This window comes from Mesoplodon mirus (genome assembly GCF_964341445.2).
Source record: "Mesoplodon mirus genome assembly, chromosome: 6".
Classification (NCBI taxonomy): Eukaryota; Metazoa; Chordata; class Mammalia; order Artiodactyla; family Ziphiidae; genus Mesoplodon; species Mesoplodon mirus.
In genome coordinates this window covers 96,649,903-96,669,930 of record NC_138982.1, presented here as the reverse complement: position 1 = coordinate 96,669,930, position 20,028 = coordinate 96,649,903, and the positions used below count along the sequence as shown (strand labels likewise).

Sequence of the window (20,028 nt, the reverse complement as noted above, 5' to 3'; positions counted from 1 at the left end):
GCAGTCTGAAGCTCTCTTATCTAGTTTTCCTGTCTTTCCTCTCATTTCACAGTGTCAGACCTGCATCTCAGCCTGAAGACTCCCCTCACCTATGCTTAACCCTTCCCTTTACCCTTTGCAGGCATTTTCCCCAATAACTATCTTACATGTTTAATCTCAGCTTGGCATCTGCTTCTTGAAAGACCTGAACTGTCTCACTAACTCTAAATTCCTGATCACGTATCTCAGAATCTGTCCTTAATTTCAATCCCATTGTATTTCCTTAGTCAACTCAGACACCCAACCTTCCTTTCTCCTCAAATTAACAAAACCTCTTCCACCATCCTGCCCCCGGAGAATTCTTTATTTTCATATGTTCACCTTGTAAACATTTCACTGACAAAATAGAAGTGTTCAGAAACACCCAACACCACATCAACCATCCCACCTACTGTGGTTCTCATATACTCTACCTTCTCTTCTGCTGTTGCTGTGAATCAGTATTCCTGTCCAAGATGAATCCCTCCAATTATGCATTGGATTCCATCCTATGTCACTTATTTATGATATCATTTACTTTCTGATATATCAGGTTTTTCTCTCTCTTGAACAGTTTGTCATAATCAACATGCTATATCAGTACCTATAAAAAATTCCTCCTGACCCCACAAATCTTCTGAAGCTACCATCTGTATTTATAGTCCATCTTTACATTCCTATTTTCTTGAATCCATACTAATTTATATCATTAATATAATGTATATTATTTGCTCTTGTATATATCAGAATCATCTACCTTAAATCTGTCAGTTAATTCTCAAACTTCAACTAATAGAAACAATCAGCAACATTTGACAATGTTGATCACCTCTTCTTGAAAGACTTTCTTCACACTGATTCTCAACACCAGTTTTTCTTCATTATCTTTACTGACTGCTTCTTTCAGCCTCCACTGCAGATAGTTCTCATCCTCCACTCTTGTACCAATTAGAATGCCCCATGGCTTTGTCCTTGTAACTTTTTCTAACTACATGTTGTGATGTCTTCCTTTCCCATAGCTTTAAATGTCATCTTTAATTTGATGACTCCCAAGTTTTGATCTCCAAGCCCTCACCTCCACCCATCTTCAGACTCCTATATCCCACTGTTCATGCAACATCTCCACTTGGTCATCAAATATGTATCCAAATATCCAAATATAAATTCTTGATCACTCCAAAGCATGCTTCTTCTTAGTTTTCCTCATTTCAATTAAAATCAACATCTTTCTTCCAGTTACTTCAACCAAAAACCTTAAAGTACCTTAAAAATATCATCCAAAAAGATTCTCTTTGTTCTATTCTTTTCCTATTGGCTCTGAAGTCAAAATATACCCAACCCAAATCTCCTTACCACTTTCACTTACTGCTACTATTATGATCCTCAACACCATCTTTTCCTCTGGATTATTGCAATATACTCCTAATATTGTCTTTGTATATTCTCTCCTAATATTCCATTCTCATCTTAAACCTATTATTTGCTCTGACTCTAAAATGTGCATAACATCATATCACGCTTTTTTTTTTTCCCAAAAAGTCTCCAGGATTCTTATCATTCAGAGGAAAATTTAAAGATGTTAACAAGAACTACAAATCCCTACAAAATGTTTACCATTTTCCCCTTATGCCCCTGATGTCACCTGTTGGCTAACTCTCTACCTTGTTTATTCTACATCAGCCATGTTGACCTCCTTGCTTTTCTTCCATCAGTTTTTACCTCTGGAACATGGAATGTTTGGAGGGAACTTCCTCTAGATATCTGTATAATTTACTCATGTACTTCTTTCACTTCTCTGTTCAAATGTCCAGAGAAGCCTTCCTTGAAAACAACATATAAACTAACTCAAAAACAACTCTGTCACTGTCTCTTCCCCTTAGATATTTTTCATAGTATTAAGCACAAGTTGAAAATCCCTATATTCCAATAAGCACATCTTCACCACACAAGAGTGTAAGTTCCTTTATAGAAGGTATTGTGTGGTACTCTCTGTTGTATGTTTTGAATTATGTTGATGGCATATAGAGCAGTGAATGTTTATTGAAGGAGTACATGTATAAAATGAATAATGGGGCAAGCACAGTGAAGGAGCATGGAGATCTAGTCACCAGAACTGGAGTAGAGAGTGGAAAGATAACCTGGTTAATAAGATCTGGGAGTTGGAGGAATCAGGCTCCCTGACTTCAAACTATATCACAAAGCTACAGTAATCAAGGCAGTATGGTATGAGAACAAAAACAGAAATACAGATCAATGGTACAGGATAGAATGCCCAGAGATAAACCCACACACATATGGGCACCTAATTTATGACAAAGGAGGCAAGAACATACAACGGATAAAAGACAGCCTCTTCAATAAGTGGTGCTGGGAAAACTTGACAGCTACATGTAAAAGAATGATGTTAAGTAGCATTCTAATTTCATATACAAAAATAAACTCCAAATGTATTAAAGACTTAAATGTAAGACCAGACACTATAAAACTCTTAGAGGAAAACATAGGAAAACACTCTGACATAAATCTCAGCAAGATCTTTTTTGATCCACCGCCTAGAATAATGGAAATAAAAACAAAAATAAACAAATGGGACCTTAATTAAACTTAAAAGCTTTTGCACAGCAAAGGAAACCATAAACAAGATGAAAAGACAACCCTCAGAATGAGAGAAAATATTTGCAAATGAAACGACAAAGGATTAATCTCCAAAATATACAAACAGCTCATGGAGCTCAATATCAAAAAAACAAACAATCCAGTTAAAAAATGGGTGTAAGACCTAAATAGACATTTCACCAAGGAAGACATACACATGGCCAAGAGGCACATGAAAAGATGTTCAACATCACTAATTATTAGAGAGTTGCAAATCAAAACTACAATGAGGTATCACCTCACGCTTGTTAGAATGGCCATTATCAAAAAATCTAGAAACAATAAATGCTGGAAAGGGTGTGGTGAAAAGGGAAGCCTCCTGTACTGTTGGTGGAAATGTAAATTGATACAGCCACTATGGAAAACAGTATGGAGTTTCCTTAAAAAGCTAAAAATAGAACTACAATATGAGCCAGCAATCCCACTACTGGACATATACTCTGAGAATACCATAATTCAAAAAGAGTCATGTACCACAATGTTCATTACAGCTTTATTTACAATAGCCAGGACAGGGAAGTGACCTAAATGTCCATTGACAGATCAATGGATAAAGAAGATGTGGCACATATATACAATGGAATATTACTCAGCCATAAAAAGAAATGAAATTGAGTTATTCATATTGAGATGGATTGACTTAGAGTCTGTGATACAGAATGAAGTAAGTCAGAAAAACAAATACTGTATGCTAACACATATATATGGAATCTAAAAAAAAAAGTTACTGATGAACCTAGTTGCAGGACAGGAATAAAGATGTAGACATAGAAAATGGACTTGAGGACTTGGGGTGGGAGGGCGAAGCTGGGGCAAAGTGAGAGTAGCATCGACATATATATACTACCGAATGTAAAATAGTTGACTGGTGGGAAGCAGAAGCTTAGAATAGGGAGATAGGCTCGGTGGTTTGCGATGACCTAGAGAGGTGGGATAGGGAGGATGGGAGGGAAGCTCAAGAGGGAGGGAATATGGGGACATGTGTATGCATATGGCTGGTTCGCTTTGTTGTACAACAGAAACTAACACAGTATTGTGAAGCAATTATACTCCAATAAAGATCTATTAAACAACTAAAATCTGATTAATAATTCTAACCTAATTATTCTAATTAAGGTACATCAATAGTTATAAATTTGGTTATTATTACTAGTTTTGTGTTTTGTTTTGTTTTTTTTTTTACAACTAGGCTACTAGAAACAAAGTTAATTGTGCAGAAAACAGTTAACATAGGTGGCCCAAGACTGCTGTCCTTAGAAGGCCTACTTTCAAGACTGGCCATTGGCTGGTATCTGGGAACTTGGATTTTGAGGGTACTCCTACCATTCCCCAAAATGATAAGGGTCGTATATCATGTCTGCAGTATTTGAGCAAGCAATGTGCTTTAAACTACATCCACTTTCCTGGGAGTCTGGAAGATTGGTATGTGCTAGGCAGCAAGTGCCTATGTGACCAGCTCCCAATAAAAATCTAGGAAATGAATCTCTAGTCAGCTTCCCTCAGCAAAAACAGCACACATGTTTCTACATGTCCATTGTTAGGAAAGAGTGCTCCATGTGACACCTAATAAGAGGTAGAGAGCATAAGAAAGACTGCAGATAGATTCCTCCACACCCTACTTATGCTTCTTTCCCTGATCCAGCTGTTTACCCTAACTATATCTGTGTGATAAAATATAGTTTTACTCCTAAAGATTTAAGTCCCATGAATCATTCTAGAGACTTTTAATGTGGGCATGGTGTTGGGGACTCCATCACCATTAATAAGAGCTTCCAAAACACAACAATAAAATGTATACACAGTAACAAAATACTTCAGTGTGTCAGATTTTAAGCCACCAACTATTAGACACCCAGGTCTCAAATCTCTGGAAAATTTAAAATTTGGCTCTCACAAAGCTAGTAAGTTCTGCACTCAGCACACCCCAGGAAAACCAAAAACCAACACAATGTAATGTAACCTTGAATCTAGACCTGATAAAGAGACCTGTTCGTCATATTGCTGAGACTGTCAAAAACCTAGTATTGTCTCATGCACACAAGAGTGCTAAGAAGAGCCACACAAATATGTCAGACCAAAAGGGGCAAATCAATAAATGAAACTCTGCATAAGACTTTGCTTAAAGTTGAATCAATTATTTATTTTATTTTTATTTTTTTTTGCGGTACGTGGGTCTCTCACTGTTGTGGCCTCTCCTGTTGCGGAGCACAGGCTCTGGACACGCAGGCTCAGTGGCCATGGCTCACGGGCCCAGCCACTCTGCGTCACGTGGGATCTTCCCAGACCGGGGCACGAACCTGTGTCCCCTGCATTGGCAGGCAGACTCTCAACCACTGCACCACCAGGGAAGCCCGAATCAATTATTTTATGTTTTATTTTAGTTCCTCAATTTTATAGCCAACCTTAGAGAAGAAAATAAATATACAATCCTGTAAACTGTTCAAATACAAAGAAGTATATTTATATATGCTAGAGAAATGATATAGCATTTGAATCTGCAGTCAGCTGCTAAAAATTATAAATGACAAAGCTATCACACTTGATATCTCATCAGCAAAATTAATATAAAAGTGAAGTACTTTTAATTTTTGTTGAAAAAATGGAGAGCTATACATAAAGCAGAGCTTGTTCTCAGTTACTGCTGACTCCACAGTTCCTTCAACAGCACCTGTCATAAAACCCACTCAACATATACACTGAATTAATGAACACCTAGCTCACAAATAAGTATCACATGGTTAAACTGACTACTCATTTCTTCATCCAATTCTTGAAAATGACAGCATAAAAATATAATGTGAGACCATAACACATTCATTATATATGGTTGTTATATTTTTTAAGTGTCACTCTGCTTCTAGTGTTTTGACCCAACTGGGAAAATATAGAATACTTCTATTACTCATAATAGCTTTGGGAAAAAAACATTTTTCTGAGTGCATTAGACTATTACTCTATTCATCAGAAGTCAAGAGTGCATTAGTATCTTTTATATAAACTGAACTTTCAAGTAGTTTTGACACTGATCAAGTTAAATGTGATAGTGGCCAGAGTGATGAAATATAGTGGAAATGATGCAATACATTAGAATTAAGAATTCTGATGTGCTAAAATTAATTGATTGTCTAAGGAAGTACTGTACTCATATTCAGAAATGTTCTGAAGATAAATAAAATTTCCAAAATTTAAGTGAACAGGTAATAAAATCAGATTTCCAACTGTGAGACTGTTAAAGTATCTATTTTTATAATTTCTGATTTTTTATACATAAGAACATCCATTTAATGTGTCACTCTACCAATAAGAAATAAAATGCAACTTAAAACTTTCAGTTTAATAATGATATGCCAAAGGCATCACGTTTAGAAAATGGCATCACATACACATTTTGGTCGTAGCAAAATTGTGTTCTGCTCTTTTAAAGACCTAAATTTTCAAAGGGTGATGCCAATACAACTGCTAATGAAAGTAGTGATCTCAAGAGCCCAACACAATTGTGAGTAACTTTCCCATTATATGAAGCAGGCATCAGTTTTAATGGATTCCAGCTGAACAAAAACTTCTCTAGAAAGGGCTGGCTTCCCATTAAGGTATAGAAATGTAGAAAGAGCATTGCTTCCCTCAGACAATAGGAAAAAGCCAAATAATCTACAAAATTATAATTTGTTCTTAGCTAATAAGGTAGCTGAGGTCACAGAGGAAAAAGTAGGCTGAAATCTGAGGAAAGACAGGCACCTTCAAGGAAATACAAGTGGTTCTGCCTTATCTGGGGAAGAACATAGCAGGAAAACTGGTCTGACATATAAGCCAGTAAAAAGATTTTAGCTAAAAATTTTAACAAATTCTTAAAAACCAAGTGCGGGATAACCTGAGAATATAGAACTCCCAAGACCCCAAGATACCAGGGATTTTACACTCAGAGTTTTCCATGGATGTCACCACAGGGCAACAAAAACATTTTTTTTTTTTTTTTTTTTTTTTGCGGTACACAGGCCTCCCACTGTTGTGGACTCTCCCGTTGCAGAGCACAGGCTCCGGAGGCACAGGCTCAGCGGTCATGGCTCACGGGCCTAGCCGCTCCACGGCATGTGGGATCTTCCCGGACCGGGGCACAAACCCGTGTCCCCTGCATCGGCAGGCGGACTCCCAACCACTGCGCCACCAGGGAAGCCCAACAAAAACAACTTTGAGCAGAGTGAGACACTACAAAAAGGCCCCCTTTGTGGTTCAAGCCTGAACAAGAAAAGCAGCTGCCACTGCAGGAAAGCACAAAGTTCCGTTTGGAAACGTCTCTCCTACAGGGAAAAAACAATCCTTGAGCTGTGAGTTGGGGAAAGAGGAGGGGAAAGAGCAAACAGCTGCACCTGGGGCACCAAAAACAAAAACATTTCTACCCTTGGAAGGAGGGTTAGAGATTCTCCAGACTCTGGCTATTAGAGGCATTTAGCAAAAGGAACCAGAGCAAGATCCTAGAGAAAGCCCATCCCCAAGAACCAGGAACATCAAGACAATCTAAGCCTGAAATTGGAACAGGACAACAGAGAAAGCCCTCCCTGCCCCTACCACCAGGCTACTCTGTGCTGACTTATGCGGCAGTCAGGCCCTGGGGTAAGAGATATGGAGAGAGACCTATTCTGATGTGGAAGCACACAGGGAAAGTCTAAACATAATAGGAGAAAAGGAGCATTGAGAAAAAAAAATCCTCTGACAATCAAACTTGCACCCTATGCACAAGGTAACCCTGAAAAAATCTGAAGCAAACTAAACAGCAAGGGTAACTACAGCTACAACCAAACCAACACTCAACTCAATTTTTATGCAAGCAAAAGACAGCTGACCAGCATCTTTCAAGTTCCGAAAGAAAAACATCAACCCAAGAACTTTGTAACAAATGAAAATATTTTTCAAAAGGGAAAGCTACATAAAAACTTTCAGAGACAAACAAAAACAGAAAATTCAATACCATTTACTAGAACGCATATTAAAGGACATCCTTGAGGTAAAATAAATACAAAACTTACCTGCGTCTCAGATTATCTGTAAAATGGGAAAAAGCAAGACTGAAAAAAAAAGACTCTGTGGCTTTTCACATCAGGGGATCCCCACACTTTTGTGTCTTACCTCCAGGAGATGGACGAAGTTCTCAGAGTGAATAGCAGAGAAAAACCCCCTTGTGCTTCTGGCAGGAGGAGAGGAAAAGGAACAATTCTGAAATACGCCAGAGCACCCTGTTTGTCTTTAAAATGTCTGCCCTCAGGTGAAATTATTTACCTAGAACCTAACCTGCTGGGGTTAATCAGAACTTAATTGACCTGGAGGAAGGAAAAACCCAATTCCAGACCCCTCTAGCCTTCCATGGGGAAGAAAGGATATACCCAAATACAGCCCACTCTAGCCATCGGGGGCCAATGAAGAGGGTCAAAAATTGAGAAGTCTGTGTGAAATTCACAGATCAGTGGTACAAGCTCACTCAGAGAGAAGTGAAAAAAAACTGTAAGAGAAAAGAGAAATGAAGAATGCCTTTCATGACATTATTGGTAGACTGGAGGCAGCTGAGGAAAGGTTCTCTGAGCTTGAAGATATCTTAATAGAAACCACTGAAACTGAAAAGCACTGAGAAAAAGGACTAAAGGAAAAAAAAAAAAAGATCCAAAACTGTGGGACAACTGAAAAAGGTATAACACATGCCTTATGAGAATTCCAGAAGGAGAAGAAAGAGAGAAAGGATCAGAATAAGTGTTTGAAACAATAATGACAGTAGAATGCCTTGCAGGAAATGTTACGAAAAAATCTTTAGAGGGAAGGAAAATGATAAAGGTCAGAAACTCCGATCTGTATAAAGAAAGGAAGAGCATCTGAGAAGGAATAAGTAAAGGTAAAATTAAAACATCTATTTTTCCTATTCTTAAATAATCTGTTAGTTAACAGTATGTTCAAAATAATAATGGTAACAGTGTATTCAATCATGTGTACTTATATATATATATATATATATGTGCTTATATATGTGAAATGAATGATAGCAATGATAAAAGGGACAGAAGGAAGGAATAGGGATTATTTTATTACTATAAGGTAATCATTACTTGTGCATCAGTATAGTGTTATTTAAAAGTGGACTTGAATTAGCTGCAAATGTTATTGAAGCCACTGAAAAAAGTAAAAACAGAAGTAAAATGAACTTGCTAAGAAAAAAGGAAATCATATAAAAATGCTCAATTAGAAGCACAAAAGACACAAAAAAAGCGGAAGACAAAAATAGGAATAAAGATCAAAGGTGACAAACAGAAAAATACTAAAAAATATGGTAGTTTTTAATCCAACTATATCAATAATCACTTTGACTATCAATGGTTTAAATGCATAAATTGGCAGTGTATCAAGAAACAAGACCCAACTACCTGCTGTCTAAAAAAATCCACTTTAACATAAAGACACATAAGGATTAAAAGTAAATGAATGAAGTAAAATGTACCATGCTAACACTAATCCAAAAGTAATATTAATTAGTATCTATATTAATTTCAGACAAAGCACACTTCCAAGCAGGGAAAGTTATCAGGGTTAAAGAAGGGCATTACAAAAGGACAAAGAGGTCAATTCTCCAAGACATAACACTTTTTAATGTGTATGCACCCAACAACAGAGTGTCAAAATACATGAAGTAAAAACTAATAGAACCGCAAGGAGAAATAGATGAATTCACTGTTATAGTCAAAGACTTCAACACCCCTCTATCAGAAATGGACAGATTTAGCAGACAAAAATATCATTAAGGATATAGTTGAACTCAACAGTCAACTAGATATAATGGACACCTATAGACTACTTCATACAACAACAGCATAATATATATTTTTGTCAAGCTCATATGGAATATTTACCAAGACAGGCCACAATACAGACACATAAAACACACCTTAGCAAATTTAAAAGTATAGAAATCATACAGACCACAATGGAATTAAATTAGAAGTCAGTAACGGAAAGATAACTAGATCTTTATCTAAGTCATCTACACAAATCCCAAGATATGCATAGATTAAACAACAAATTTCTTTGATGTGGGTCAAAGAATAAATCTCAAGAGTAATTAAACACTATTTTGAACTAAATGGAAATGAAAACAACTTACCAAACTCCATGGGATGCAGTGAAAACAGTACTTAGAGGGAAATATATAGCACCAAATGCATATATTAGAAGAGAAGAAAGATCTAATTTTTCCACTTAGAAAATTGGAAAAGGAGCAAATTAAATCCAAAGTAAGTAGAAGAAAAGAAATAATAATAAGTATAGGCAGATCTCAGAAGAACTGGGTTTTGAGACTCCTTCTGGTGCCTGGTAAGCTTCTTTCCCATCTGCTCTGTCCCATGTAACCCCTCGAGCCCCTTGGAGGAGTCCCGGGTGCCTGGATAAATTCACTTATCAGAAAATGTATTGAAGGTCTCTAATGTGTAAAGAGTTACCCTAGGAGCTATGGATTCACAGCCCACAGTTTATTACTGTTTTAATTCATCTGCCCCTATTATTTTTCTCTTCCAGGAATAAATTCTCTTCTACTCTCCAACTAGTTATTATAAGTATATGATATCACCTAAGGTTATGTACAATAAAGTTTATTTTCTCTTCTTTCATTCAGCAAATCTTCTAAATACCACATTGAATTTTTCTGCAATAAATTCCTATACTGTAGTAGCCAGTGTTACCTAATGTTGATATTTCAAGTATCCTCTTTTACAAGTAATAGCTTTTATTTCTTCAGAGTATAAAATATTGAGTGAAGGAATCATGTGTAGCAAATATGTTTTTTACTATTATATCATATTCCTTATACAGAATCATACATAACACCTTCTCATCTTAAAACTCTCCAAAGCCCATCCATTACTCTCAGAGTACTGACTACATTTCTTTACATGGCTAAAAGGACACATCCATATATTACCTACTTATCTCTAAGTGTGTTTGCAATATTTTACAACTATATTCAAGATTACAGGAAGATTGTCTTGTAATTTTCTTTTATGGCAATATATTTGGTCAGGTTTTTGTATCATTGTTATGTTGGTCTCACAAGACCAATAGAATACAATTATCTCTTTTTCTATTCTCTGGAAAGTTTTGAGTAATATTACCTTGATGGAGAAGTATGTGGATTAGAAATTTCTTTGCAGAAAAGCTTTTAATTATGGATTAAGTTTCCTTCAAATAATAGGATTTTAAAATTATCTCTTCATTATGATATGTCTTCTAAATTGTATTTCTTCAGGAATTATCCATTCCATCTAAAATTTTCAATTTATCCATGTAAAATGGCTCATAATATTCTTGTATTATATGTGCATTGACTGTCTGACAGTATAACTATCTTATTTTGCATTCCTTACACTGAGCTTTTGTATTTCTGCTATATTTTATTGAGTCTTACCATGGGGTAATTTTTTTAAAGAACCAATTTTTGACTTTCTCTAATAAATAATTGTTTTCTGATTCATTAATTTTCCCTCATATTTATCATTTTCTTTCTTTCACCACCTCAGACTTAATTTTTTATTGTTTTTTTTTCTTTTTAGCTAGACATTATTTTTAGAGCAGTTTTAGGTCCACGACAAGATTGAACGTCAACTACAAAGAGCCCCACACATCCACTACCTCCACCACTATCAATATGCCCCACCAGAGTGCTACACGTTACAGTTGATGAACATAATTGATGAACCTACATTGACAAATCATTATCACCCAAAGACCATAGTTTACATTTAGTGTTGTACATTCTATGGCTTTGTATAAATGTATAATGACATGTCTCTACCATTATAGTATCATATAGAATACATTTACTGCCCTAATAATCCTCTGTGATTTGCTTTTTCATCACAACCTCCTTCTTAACCCACAGCAAACACTGATCTTTTTATCTTCTCCATTGTTTTGCCTTTTCCAGGTAGTCAAATAGTTGGAATCATACAGTATGTACCCTGTTCAAACTGACTTCTTTCATTTAGTAATATACATTTAAGTTTCCTCCATTTCTTCTTATGACTTGATAGCTCAATTCTCTTTAGCACTGAATTATATTCCATTGTCTGTATGTATCACAGTTTATTTATCCATTCACTTTCTGAAGGTTATCTTGGTTGCTTCCAAGTTTTGGTAATGATGAAAAAAGCTGCTATAAATAAAGATGTACAGGTTTTTGTGTGGACATAAGTTTTCAACTCCTTTAGGTAAATACCAAGGAACAAGACTGCTGGATAGTATAGTAAGAATATGATTACTTTGTAAGAAACTGCCAAACTATCCCCCTAAGTGGCTGTACCATTTTTGTTCCCACCAACAATGAAGGAGAGCTCCTGTTCCACATCCTCACCAGTATATGGAGTTTTCAGTGTTCCAGTTTATGGCCATTCTAATAGGTGTGTAGTGCTATCTCGCTGTTGTTGTAATTTACATTTTCCAGATGACATATGATGTGGAATGCATTTTCATATGCATCTTTAGTATCTGTATACCTTTTTCAGTGAGATGTCTGGTGAGGTCTTTGCCCTAATTTTTAACTGAGTTGATTGTTTTCTTATTGTTGAGTTTTAACAGTTCTTTATATATTTTGAATAACAGTCTTTCAATGAGATATGTCTGTTGTAAATATTTTCTCCCAGTCTGTGATGAGTCTTTTCATTCTCTTCGCAATGTCTTTCACAGAGTAGAAATTTTTAATTCTAATGAAGTCCAGTTTATCAATTCCTCCCTCATAGATCTTGTTTTTGGTATTTTTTAAGACCATTTAAAAAAAATAAAGTATAGTTGATTTAAATGTTGTGTTAGTTTCAGGTGTAAAGCAAATTCATTCTATACATACATCTATATCTTTTCATATTCTTTTCCAATATAGGTTATTACAAAATATTGGGTAGATTTCCCTTTTCTATACAGTAAGTCCTCATTGGTTATCTATTTTATACATAGTAGTGTGTGCCTTCAGTATTGTAACTCAAAAATTATCACCAAACCCAAGGTCATCTAGGCTTTCTTCTATACTCTCTTCTAGTTTTATAGTATTGCATTTTACATTTAGGTATGTGAATAATTTTGAGTTCATTTTTGTGAATGGTATAAGGTCTGTGTCTAGATTCTTTTTTTCTTTTAATGTGGATATCTAGTTGTTCCAAAACCTTCCTTTGAAAAGACTTCTTTTTCTCCATTGAATTAGTTGTGTTCCTTTATCAAATACTAGTTGACTATATCTAAGGGGGGCTATTTATGAACTCTCTATTCTGTTCCATTGATCTATGCATGTATTCTTTTGCTAATACCAGACTGTGTTGTTTTCTATAAATTTGTAGAATGTCTTGAAGTCAAATAGTGTCAGTGCTCCAACTTTGTTCTTCTCTTTCAGTATTGAGTTGGTTATTCTGGGTCCTCTACCTCTCCTAATAAACTTTAGAATCAGTTTGTCAATAACAAAAAAAAACTTGCTGGAATTTTGATTGAAATTGCAATGAATCTATAGATCAAGGTGGAAGAATGGACTGCATAATAATATTGAGTCTTCTTGTTTATGAACATAAAATACCTCTCCACTCATTTGGTTCTTCTTCTATTTCAATACATTTTTTAATGAATGAATTAAAGAATATAAGCCTAAAAGAATCAGAATATGTATATAAATTCAGTGGAAAATCAGACTGAATAATATACAAAGGGACAAATTTTAGAGAACTCAAAAAGTAGGCAAATGCATGGTGAATTTGAACTTGACATAGGCTTCTTAAGCCCCTGACCTCTTATTTCCTAAAGTTACCTCACTGCCAAGTGGTACATACTTGTAGTTTTCAATTACTTATAAATTCACAAAAAGTTACTTCATCAGGTATACATTATAAAGAACAGATTTTTTCCCCCGGAACTTGGGTAATACTCTGCACACAAAAACTGCTCCTTGAAGCTTGGACTATTTTGTTATCATTTCTTCTGTCTTCTAAGAGCCTATTGTTTTCCACACAGTAGGTATACAACAAATGTCTCCTAAAACTAAATACAAATCTCTCCAGAAGAGAACAGTTTATGAGTACCCTAACTGGTTTATCATGTGTGAGACTTCACAGAGTTGTTGTCGGGACTGATAGGAACTGCACTTTATTTATTTCTGTATTTGCCTTCCTTGAAACTTACATAGGCTTAAAATTCAGTGCTGTATGCTCAGCCTACCCAGTGTCAAAATTAATCAGAAATTGAATGAAATCCACTGGACTTAATCACACTTAATACTAAAATACAGAACATCCTATGTTTAGAATGTCAAATTATCGGTCAAAGATGAAATCATTTGCTGGTATGAAAAGTAAGAGACATTTAATCTCTGAGCAATTTCTCAAAGATGCTCACAGTTGTCCTACTTAACATAGTGTCTCAGCCACAGTGCAGCAAGCTCTACTTGCAGGGATGGAAATAGGACATTATTAAAATGATATCTGCTTGATTCAATGGTAGAGTAGGAAGTAGTACCTTATCTTTTTTCATCTCCATTTACCATTAAAGCATCATATAAATGTAATCAAGAGAAGAGCTCTAGAACCCTCGTTAGACTCTAGGAATCACGATGTAAAGAAATAATAATTATAATATAGATTGGACCAAATTAAGAAGCAATGTCAATAGGTGATGCCCAACTAACCTTTTAAATCAAAATGGGACCTGTAGCAAGAGCTGTATTGGAACACAGGTTCAGCTTGCTCCTCACAAAAGGAGAACTGCTTCATCCTGGTCCTTAAATGAAAAACCCTTTACTATTAAAAAAAATCTTTCTATAGCAGTAGAAATCTTCTTATTTTGGACAATCATTTTTCTTCAATAATTTGTGGTTTCAAAATCTAGGATATCAATATTATTAATATACATATATGCACACACAGAAGAATGAGGTGACTTAGAAAATGTATTCAATAAATATGAATAAATATTAAATCTAAAATAAAAAGAAAGGTGATAATTAATGGAGGAAAGGGAGTGTGTATACGATATTCTCAGAGTCCTTTCCTACATTAAAATTAAGCCACAATTTTGACTCTAATTATGTAGTCTCCAAAGCTAAAAGGGATTGAACATTTTTTAGCATGACTTGTGGAGAATTTGAGAATAAACAACAGTTTATCAGTGGAGGCAAACTTCTTTTTGCATTTCAATCTGGGAGGCTATTTCTGTTTTTGTAGTGTGTGTGTGTGTGGGTGTGTGTGTGTGTGTGTGTGTGAAGTAAGGAGTTATATGGGTAACAATAACTGATACAGTGGATAACATCCTCGCCAATGACCCTACCGTAAATTTAGTGGTGAATATTAATGCCAAGTCATCAAACAAAGTAGGAAGCCATAATATTACACAATAATTATAGTAATATAATAACCAAGGACAAAATCATTGTCCTTATTTAATGTTCAAAATTAATTATACATCAGAAAAAAAGTGTTTCAATAATAAGTACCAAGTTCTTACCAATTGCAAGTACCACCAAACTACTGAATGACTAAACCAGAATCAGAAGCTGGGCAGTCTGACACCAATGCCCATGTTTTTATATGCAGCATTATTGTTGCTTCACCAAAAAGTCTGTAGAATAAAGAGAGCAAGCAGGCAAGAGAATTTCAGTAGAAGATTTCTGCTATTCTGGCTTCATCTACTAATAGAACTAGAAATCTTAAAATATTGGAATAGATGAATGTTTTTCAAATGATCGTCCATTGGGCTTCCCTGGTGGCGCAGTGGTTGAGAGTCCGCCTGCCGATGCAGGGGACACGGGTTCGTGCCCCGGTCCAGGAAGATCCCACATGCCGCGGAGCAGCTGGGCCCGTGAGCTATGGCCGCTGAGCCTGCGCATCTGGAGCCTGTGCTCTGCAACGGGAGAGGCCACAACAGTGAGAGGCCTGCATACCGCAAAAAAAAAAAAAAAAAAAAAAAAGATCGTCCATGAACCTCTAGACTTAGTTTGTTGATCTTCTCATAGTTGGTGTTTTCATTTCTCCTTTACATTTCCTCAGTCATTCACTTCTATTATCAAGCACTCAATCTTGATATCACAAGAAAATGAACATCCCATCAACCCTCAACAGCAAACATACACTTAAAACAGCATTTCATACTCTTCTTCTCACTTGGTCAAATACCCTCAAAATACTATACCCATCAATGTCATAAATATATTTGGAGTTATCACTTTGTAACTATCCATCAGTACCACCTGTCCTTATTTGACATAAGTTGCATTGTTTATCATGACAATCACTTTATTGCTTATGCCCACATTTTTCTTGTCCCCTTCTAGCATTATTTTCTGATAAATCTCAAACTTTCTTGAAAAAAACAGGCTAAACACTCCCTTTTGGTTTATGTGGCTTAAAACAAAGTAAAATTTATTTATTTTTAATATGACAGCCCATACCGTTCTTCATGATAGGTAGGGGGCCTACCCCTACCCCCTACCCCCTACCCATCTTGTGTGACCTCACTTCAAGAAGTTATGCAAGCATGCCAAGGAATTCCACCTTGAGATGCTACCACCTTAAGAATATGGTCTCCACAGTCACCACAGAAGAGAAAGAAGGGAGAAAGAAAGAAATAAAAATATTGGTGTTATTCCTAAAATCCACCCCATATTTGTATGTGTGTATCCCATTTAAATGGTATCTATTTGGAGAAGACTTCCCTGCAATCATATCAAAGTTAATGGACCTTTGCTTCTTCTTCTTTTTTTTAACATCATTGTTGGAGAATAATTGCTTTACAAAGGTGTGTTAGTGTTTCTTGTATAACAAACTGAATCAGCTATACATAAACATATATCCCCATATCCTCTCCCTCTTGTGACTGCCTCCCACCCTCCCTATCTGACCCCTCTAGGTGGTCACAAAACACCAAGCTAATCTTGTGCTATGCAGCTGCTTCCCACTAGCAATGTATTTTACTTCTGGTAGTGTATATAAGTCCATGCCATTCTTTCACTTTGTCTCAGCTTAACCTTCCCCTTCTCTGTGTCCTCAAGTCTGTTCTCTACATCTGTGTCTTTGTTCCTATCTTGCCCCTAGGTTCTTCAGAACGTTTTTTTTCTTCTTTTTTTTAGATTCCATATATATATGTTATCATATGGTATTTGTTTTTCTCTTTCTGCCTTACTTCTTTCTGTATGACAGTCTCTAGGTCCATCCACCTCATTAACAATAACTCAATTGTGTTCCTTTTTATGGCTGAGTAATATTCCATTGTATATATGTGCCACATCTTCTTTATCTATTAATCTATTGATGGACACTTACGTTGCTTCCCTGTCCTGCCTATTGAAAATAATGCTGCAATGAACATTGTGGTACATGACCATTTTTGAATTACGGTTTTCTCAGGGTATATGCCTAGTAGTGGGATTGCTGGATCATATGTTAGTCCTATTTTTAGTTTTATCAGGAACCTCCATACTGTTATCCATAGTGGCTGTATCAATTTACAGTCCCACCAACAGTACAAGAAGGTACATTTTTCTCCATACCCACTCCAGCATTTACTGTTTGTAGACTTTTTGATGATGGCCATTTTTACTGGTGTGAGGTAATACCTCATTGCAGTTTTGATTTGCATTTCTCTAATGATTAGTGATGTTGAGCATCCTTTCATGTGTTTGTTGGAAATCTCTATCTCTTCTTTGGAGAAATGTCTATTTAAGTCTTCTGCCCATTTTTGGATTGGGTTGTTTGTTTTTTTTAATATTGAGCTGCATGAGCTGCCTGTATATTTTGGAGATTAATCCTTTGTCAGTTGCTACGTTTGCAAATATTTTCTCCAATTCTGAGGGTTGAATTTTCGTCTTGTGTATGGTTTCCTTTGTTGTAAATAAGTTTTTTAATTTCATTAGGTTCCATATGTTTATTTTTGTTTTTATTTCCATTTCTCTAGGAGGTGGGACAAAAAGGATCTTGCTGTGATTTATGTCATAGAGTGTTCTGCCTATGTTTTCCTCTAAGCATTTTATAGTGTCTGACCTTACATTTAGGTCTATAATCCATTTTGAGTTTATTTTTATGTACGGTGTTATGGAGAGTTCTAATTTCATTCTTTTACATGTAGCTGTCCAGTTTTCCCAGCACCACTTATTGAAGAGGCTGTCTTTTCTCCATTGTATATTCTTGCCTCCTTTATAAAAGATAACATGACCATATGTGCGTGGGTTTATCTCTGGGCTTTCTATCCTGTTCTATTGATCTATATTTCTGTTTTTTTTTTTTTTTTTTGCCAGTACCATACTGTCTTGATACTGGAGCTTTGTAGTGTATTCTGAAGTCAGGGACCCTGATCCCTCCAGCTCTGTTTTTCTTTCTCAAGATTGCTTTAGGTATTCAGGGTCTTTTGTATTTCCATACAACTTGTGAAAACGTTTTTTCTAGTTCTGTGAAAAATGCCATTGGCAGTTTGATAGGGATTGCATTGAATCTGTAGATTGCTTTGGGTAATACAGTCATTTTCACAATGTTGATTCTTCCAATCCAAGAACATGGTATTTCTTTCCATCTGTTTGTATAATCTTTAATTTCTTTCATCAGTGTCTTATAGTTTTCTGCATACAGGTCTTTTGTCTTCTTAGGTAGGTTTATTCCTAGGTATTTTATTCGTTTTGTTGCAATGGTAAATGAGTGTTTCCTTAATTTCTGTTTCAGATTTTTCATCATTAGTGTACAGGAATGCAAGAGATTTCTGTGCATTAATTTCATATCCTGCTACTTTACAAAATTCTTTGATTAGCTCTGTAGTTTTCTGGTGGAATCTTGGGGATTCTCTATGTATAGTGTCATGTCATCTGCAAACAGTGACAGTTTTACTTCTTCTTTACAGATTTTGATTCCTTTTATTTATTTTTCTTCTCTGATTGTTGTGGCTAAAACTTCCAAAACTATGTTGAATAATAGTGGTGAGAGTGGACAACATTGTTCCTGATCTTAGTGGAAATGTTTTCAGCTTTTCATCACTTAACAATGTTGGCTGTGGGTTTGACATATATGGCCTTTATTATGTTGAGGAAAGTTCCCTCTATGCCTACTTTCTGGAGGGTTTTTATCATAAATGGGTGTTGAATTTTGTCGAAAGATTTTCTGCACCTATTGAGATGATCATATGGTTTTTCCCCTTCAATTTGTTAATATGGTTTAACACATTGATTGATTTGCATATATTGAAGAATCCTTGCATTCCTGAGATAAACCCCACTGGATCATGGTGTATGATCCTTTTAATGTGCTGTTGGATGCTGCTAGTATTTTGTTGAGGATTTTTGCATCTACGTTCATCAGTGATATTGGTCTGTAGTTTTCTTTTTTTGTTACATCTTTGTCTGGTTTTGGTATTAGTGTGATGGTGGCTACATAGAATGAGATTGGGAGTGTTCCTCCCTCTGCTATATTTTGGAAGAGTTTGAGAAGGAGAGGTGTTAGCTCTTCTCTAAATGTTTGATAGATTTTGCCTGTGAAGCCATCTGGTCCTGGACTTCTGTTTGTTGGAAGATTTTTTAATCACAGTTTCAATTTCAGTGCTTGTGATTGGTCTGTTTATATTTTCTATTTCTTCCTGTTTCAGTTTTGGAAGGTTATGCTTTTCTAAGAATTTGTCCATTTTTCCAGGTTATCCATTTTATCGGCATCTACTTGCTTGTAGTAATCTTTCATGATCCTTTGTATTTCTGCATTGTCAGTTGTTACTTGTCCTGTTTCATTTCCAATTCTATTGATTTGAGTCTTCTCTCGTTTTTTCTTGATGAGTCTGGCTAGTGGATTATCAATTTGGTTTATCTTCTCAAAGAACCAGGTTTTAGTTGTATTGATCTTAGCTATTGTTTCCTTCATTTCTATATCATTTATTTCTGATCTGATATTTATGACTTTTTTCCTTCTGCTTACTTTGGGAGTTTTTTGTTCTTCTTTCTCTAATTGCTTTAGGCGTAAGGTTAGGTTGTTTATTTGAGAAGTTTCTTTTTTCTTGAGGTAGGATTGTATTGCTATATACTTCCCTCCTAGAACTGCTTTTGCTGCATCCCATAGGTTTTGGGTCATCTTGTTTTCATGGTCATTTGTTTCTAGGTATTTTTTGATTCCCTTTTTGATTTCTTCAGTGATCTCTTGGTTATTTAGTAGTGTACTGTTTAGCCTCCATGTGTTTGTATTTTTTACGTATTTTTTCTTCTAACTGATATCTAATCTCATACCTTTGTGGTCATAAAAGATACTTGATACAATTTCAAATTTCTTAAATTTACCAAGGCTTGATTTGTGACCCAAGATATGATCTGTTCTGGAGAATGCTCCATGAGCTCTTGAGAAGAAA

At 35.6% G+C, this 20,028-nt stretch overlaps 1 long non-coding RNA gene across 2 annotated transcripts in view; it reads right to left on the bottom strand.

Moving 5' to 3' along the window:
- Window positions 1-20,028, bottom strand: part of LOC309806431 — a 208,236-nt gene that overhangs the window by 113,672 nt on the left and 74,536 nt on the right. Inside the window, exon 4 of one of the 2 annotated variants that reach the window (XR_014294388.1) lies at window positions 15,169-15,282. This is a non-coding gene — a long non-coding RNA (uncharacterized lncRNA). Of the gene's footprint in view, window positions 1-14,911; window positions 15,283-20,028 lie in introns of those variants that run through there. The other variant, XR_014294389.1, reaches the window with a different exon arrangement.